Raw genomic sequence first — 6,366 nt, 5'->3', positions numbered from 1 at the left:
ACTAGGGCAATAAATACTTTGAATCCAAATCTCTTGGAACGCTAATCCATTTCAAGGTTTAAATTAGAAGGTTATATATAGGCCATTGAGTCATACTATAATAAAGAGGGAGAAATAATCTCCTCCAAGGGGAGCTTCCAGTTGGATGGTGATGGAGTTGTGTGTCGTGTTGGCTTTTTTGATCCTCTCTACAAAGCGGCAACAAGTGGCAAAGAAGAGCTCTTTGATCCCTTACCAGAGAAGAGATGGGATCACCATATGGCCTTAGAAGATCCAAACTCTTTGACCAATAAGCCCCACTTTTTTTTTTTCATTCTTTTAATACCTCACTGCTAGATAGATATGGGAGATTTTTGAGAAAATTGAAAACTGGCACTATTGAGCTACATGAGTTTTCTAAAAAAAGTGTATAGTTGGGAGTGTATTTTAGAAGTTTAATTAGGTTGTCCTCCTGGCAAAATAAAACTTTTGTAAGAAAAGTTTTTGGAAGGTTAATATCTTTATGTGGGAGATTCATGAGAGGAAAGTGATTGCAGAATTTTTTTTAGAAAAAAATTGAGTTTTGCGGCATGTTAAAAAAAAATTCACTAATCTCAAAAATTAGTGAAATCCATTCATAAAAATATAAGTGATATAAAAAATTGATATAAAAAGGCATTTAAATAAATATCATTAATTGAAGAATATATGCTCTAAATTATTAATATAAAATACTATTTAAAATAAATCATAATATGTCATTATTTGTCAAAATTCAATAGGATTTAAACTAAAATGTCATAAATAATAATTTTTAGAGGTATGAAAAAGATATACCAGAAATGATATGACACCATATATAATTTTTGTTGTCGCATATGGATCATATTCCATCAACGAACTTCAAAATAACATCCACTTGGTTATATCCAAACAAGCATTTCTAGTCATGGAGTTAAACTATCTATAGTCGATGCAAACACGCCAGCTAGTGGTCGTGCATGTGGGTATCAACTCTCCTTTTGCATTTTCAACTACAGTAATGCCCGACTTCTTTGGTACTACTTGAGTAGGACTCACCTAGTTGCTATCAGAGATAGGGTAAATAATTCCGGCATCTAACAGCTTTATTACGTGAGTCTCCTTTGCATTTCACGGGTAGGTTTTGCATCTTCTTCTAGGTGAATTCGATGCATGCAAATAGATGGGTCAATCCCCTTCAGATCGGTTACGGACCATCCAATTGCATGTTTATGTTCTCCTAGCATGCTCAAAAGTTGACTTTTCTGTTTGTCAGATAGGTCAGCCGCGATGATTACAGGTAGGATATCTTTTGGTCCTTGAAAAGCATACTTAAGCGTTACCGGAAGTGGCTTTAACTCAAGTTTGGGAGGGGACTCGATGGAGGTGCAAAGTGGCACACTAGAAAGGGTAGGAAGAGGTTCATATCGGATTCGCCAAGGATGATAATTTGTGGGGGACAGATTGTCGAGCAGGACATTGACTTCTTCTATGGTCTTGTCTAAATCAAAGTATCAATATCAAAATGGGCTAAGCATGCTTCTAAGGGGTCATCTGCCAGAATATAGGAAAGGACTTCTTCTACAAGATTGTCCATTTTGTCTATTAGGAAGCACTTATCTTCTCTTGCAGGTTAATCAGAGGCATGGAATACATTTAGCTTGACCTTCATGTTTTCAAAAGATATATCCATCACCCCATTTCTACAGTTAATACATGCATTGGCTGTAGCTAGGAAGGGGTGACCAAGAATCATAGGGATCTGTTTCTTAAGGTTCGACACAGGTTCCATATCAAGGACGATGAAATCGACTGAAAAATAAAATTTATCTACCTTGACTAGGACGTCTTCAATTGTTCCTCGTGGTATTTTTACAGATCCATGACTAATTGCAGAGACACCGAAGTAGGCTTTAATTCACCTAATCTAAATTTCTTATAAACTGAGTAAGGAAGAAGGTTCACACTTGCCCCTTCTAGTAGTGCTCGATCAATAGAATTGTCTCCTACCACACAAGAGATGGTAGGTGCTCCAGGATCTTTGAACTTAGGAGGGGTTTTGTGCTAGAGGATGGAGCTCACTTGTTCAATTAGGAAGACTTTTTTGGGCACATGTGTCATAGATTTTCGTTTTTGGGTACAAAGGTCCTCGAGAAATTTGGCATAGGATGGAACTTATTTTATGGCATCAAGGAGAGAGAGGTTGATTTTGACTTGTTTAAAAACCTCCATTATTTCTTCTAACGAAGTTCCTTTCATGCTAAAGGTAGAAGGTTCATTTAGATATTGCCGGAAAGGGGAATTCGGTGTAAAATGTGTGGTCAATACTGAACTAGATGGTGACAAAGAAGAGTTTGGATTCTCCTTAGGCATAGTCATACCCTTGTTGTCACTTTCCTTATGCTCTTGTTCTCCAATCTTATTGTCCACTACACGTCCGCTTCTTAAAGTAGTCATAGCATTAGCTTGTTCATGGTGAACATCATTCGGTGAGTCTCTTGAGCCATATACTGCCCCCTCGGGTTATTCACTGGTTGGCTCGGAAGCTTGCCTTCCTCTCTCCTATTTAGTGCACTTGCTAGCTGCCCTAGTTGGGTTTCTAATTTGGCAATAGACTGGGTATGGGAGTGCAACAATTGTGTATTGGCTTCTAGTCCTTAAAGGGCAGTCAATATTTTTTGCTCAAAAGCCATATCTCTTTGGGGTGCTGGAGGAGAGACATGTTGGAATTGTGAATAGTGAGTAGGAGGACGGTTTGGATGAAAATTCTGGAAAGACTAAAAATTTTGGGAATGAGGTTGGGAAGTACTAAGAGTTTGCTGCTTCCAAGAAAAATTTGGATGGTTGCACCATCCCGGGTTATAAGTGGTGGAATATGAACCATTATCTGGTCGGGACTGTGTTTGGGCAGCATTAACGTGTTCTTGTACAAATTCAGGAAATTGAGCTGCCGAAGGGCACTCATAAACAGTGAGACGGGCTAGAACAGAGGGCACATACTTGTGCTTAGGGAAAGTTTAGAAGCTGTTCTCTATACATTAATTGATCAATCTTGTGGAAAAGTGCATCTACTTTGTCAGATAGACCTATGGACTGGCTAACTTCATATATGATCCCTTTTCTTTGAGAATTCGGAGGTACTTGATGAGCGGAGGAGGCATGGTGGAGGAAATTTTTATTGAGGTTTTCAAACAACTGCCATGCCTCATGCTCACTCTTAAGCATGAAAGTTCCCCCACAAGAAGCATCAACCATTTGACGGTTTCATTCAGACAACCCGTCATAAAAGCATTGCACTAATTGCCATTTGGGTATTTGATGATGCGGGCATTTTCGGAGTAAGTCTGATAAAGACGCAACCAGCCCATCTAAAGATCCTTTGCATGGAATTGAAGGTCCTATGACTAGGGCCAAGACTAAGAGGATGAAACAAGCTTTGGAAAGCCTGATCATAAAAATCAAAGGAAAAGAAGACCAACGTGAGATAGAGGCTGCACCTAATTAGGTCACTTTCATACAATTGGGTGAAGATGCTTTGAGTCCAACCTGAAGACAGCACTTTGGAAAGTCCAAATCACATGACAAGAAGCATTCATGGGAAGGCCAACTTTTCTATTATATTTGGATTTTCGTGCATATTTTTGGGATGATTTTTTAGATGATATTTTGTATTCCCCAAGTCACATTCAGACTTTCTTGTAGTTCCCAAAGTCACTATAATTACTTTGGGATCTTTTTCCTAAGTTCTGGTTACTTTTCTAGGAGTAGGTGTAGCATGCATTTTTTCAAGCCTTGGTAAACGCAGCCTTGGTAAATGCATGACAAGTAGTGCTATGTAATTTCCTACGAGTTGCTTCTCTTTGAAGCCATTTCAGCCTTAAAATAGCACCTGATTGTACTTGAGAGGAGGAGGACGCATGAATGAAATTTGAGAGTTTCTCTTATGTGAGAGCTTCACCTCTGTTCTTGGATTAGAACTTGATAGTGTTGGTTCTACCGGCAGGTCGCGGTTAGGGTCACGCTTCTTTTGATAACTTTGGTTCTACCGGCAGGTCGCGGATAGGGTCAAGTTCCTCTTTCTCTACCTGTTTCCAGGACGGTCCGAAGTGTGCTCTTATCATTTGGTATCAGAGCCCGGTTCCTGAAATCAGGTGTTATCTATCCTTTGAGTGTTTATGTTGTTTAATTCAAAAAAAAAAGGTGTTCCGCTATTGTTTATCTCTATATCCTTGGTGACATCTTCCTTTAATCGATTTGTGTCATCATCCTTTGTTCTTTTCTGTTCTGCTATTTCAAAAAAAAAAAAAAAAGAAGAAAGAAAGAAGAAAGGAAGAAAGAAGAAGAAGAAGAAAAAAAGAAAAAAAAAGAAAAAAAAAAGAAAAATTCGGGGCAGATTTTGCTTCTAATTTTCTTGTGGGTTCTTTAACGCTTCCATTGAATTGTTCTCAATTCAAACCTTCCTTGAACCCTTTGTTGGTTCCAATTAAATTGTTTCTTGCGAGTTTTTGTTCCCTAAGGTTATCATCGACTCCTTACTGTTTCCCGTTGTATAGAAACATCCAAAAGGTTCTTATTTAAGAGCTCATAAGGTGAAGCTAAGTGGTAAAAGGCAAGAGGGTGAGATCATCATCAAGAAAAAGTCATAAAAGAGTGTCCACCAGAGAGAGGAGTTTGTGAGGACCTATTTCATTTATACTAATCTTTTGATTGCAGCATACAAAGATGAGTAGTGAAAGTAGTGAACAACCAGATGTTGATATGAAGTTATGGATGAAAGCCATTGCTGATCAACTTACTAAGCCTGGTGCACGAGTGAATGATTTGGAATCACCAAGCAGACTCAAACCTTTGAGGGGGCGGATGTTTGAAGAAGGAGAAGAAGAGGAGTATTCGGATGGAAGAAGTAATGGAAGGAGGCAAAGAGATGAATCAAGAAAAGACAGTCATTTGGGAAGTATTAAGATGACAATCCCTGCATTCCAAGGTAAAAATGATCCTGAATTATATTTAGAGTGGGAGAGAAAGGTTGAACATGTGTTTGAATGTCATAATTATTCCGAGGAGAAGAGGGTTAAACTAGCCATTGTTGAGTTCCATGATTATGCTAGTATTTGGTGGGATCAAATTGTGACTAGTAGATGTAGAAATGGGGAGAGGCCTATTGGTACATGGGATGAGATGAAGGCTGTCATGAGAAAAAGGTTTGTACCCAGCCACTACTATAGAGATTTGCACAGAAAATTGTAAAGTCTAACTCAAGGCTCCATGAGTGTGGAAGATTACTATAAGGAGATGGAAATAGCCATGATTAGAGCCAATGTTGAAAAAGACCGAGAGACAACTATGGCTAGATTCATTGGAGGTTTAAAGAAGGAGATAGCTGATGTGGTAGAATTGCAACATTATATAGAGATGGAGGATTTGCTGCACAAAGCTACTCTAGTGGAAAGGCAATTGAAAGCTAAGAGTACTTCCAAATTTACTACTAGTTCTTCATGGAAATCGAATTGGCAAAACAACAAATCTGTGTCAAAGCCAAAAGAAGATGCAAAGGCCAAAAATTTGATTGCTGCACCTAAAGGTAAAATGGAAACTAATTCATCCTCTAGATCTCGTGATATCAAATGTTTCAGGTGTCAAGGTGTTGGACATATTGCTTCTCAATGTCCAAATAAAAGAGCCATGATACTGCTGGATAATGGAGACATAGAGAGTGTGAGCTCAAGTGATGATGACATGCCACCTGACACGAACGAAGGGATTACAAAGCGAATCCCAACAACGTGCGGCTCAGTCTATCAAAGATAACCGATCAGCCTTCCTGGCGTGGGTACCTAGTCTCTATGACTTAGGTCACGCCTAACAACAATAATGCAGCGAAACACAACACCAGAAAATACCACGAAGGAGAAGAAGAAATGTAGGGGAAGAGAACTTTATTGAATAACCACTCAACTGATTACAATAAACTCTCTTGGCCTCTCCAGCTCTACCGGATACCAATCCCTCCCCTTTGAGGGTCCTCTTATAGAGGAACAACCTCCAGTTACAAGTCCCTCACGAACTCAACTTCCCATGCACAAGATAAGGATGAATTCTAGATAAGATAGGAAAACCCCGATTCCCGCAGGATTCTGCGCAATCAGATAAAACAGCCAAGTTCGTGCCTCAAACGAACTCCGATTACCATGAAACTAGATTCGTTGGATTCAGGACGAAGAATCCTTCCAGATGGCACCTTTTCCACTTTGAACAGACTTCTGTAGAGTTCCCAAAATGCCCCTCAAAGTGAAAGCGCGTGGAAACAGCGTTTCAGCCACGTCTTCTAACCATACACGTTTTCAGTTATAAAAACGTGTTAAAACG

The 6,366-nt window shown here is 39.2% G+C and overlaps 1 pseudogene; it reads left to right on the top strand.

Moving 5' to 3' along the window:
* The first annotated feature begins 4,128 nt into the window (after nt 1-4,128).
* On the top strand, nt 4,129-5,919 carry LOC149752707 (uncharacterized; annotated as a pseudogene).
* The last annotated feature ends 447 nt before the right edge of the window (nt 5,920-6,366 follow it).

Source organism: Phoenix dactylifera, chromosome 10 (assembly GCF_051530095.1).
Source record: "Phoenix dactylifera cultivar Ajwa chromosome 10, Ajwa_hap1_PhDact_Kaust_v1.1, whole genome shotgun sequence".
In the NCBI taxonomy this organism is placed as follows: domain Eukaryota; kingdom Viridiplantae; phylum Streptophyta; class Magnoliopsida; order Arecales; family Arecaceae; genus Phoenix; species Phoenix dactylifera.
This window is presented reverse-complemented; position numbering and strand designations above follow the sequence as displayed.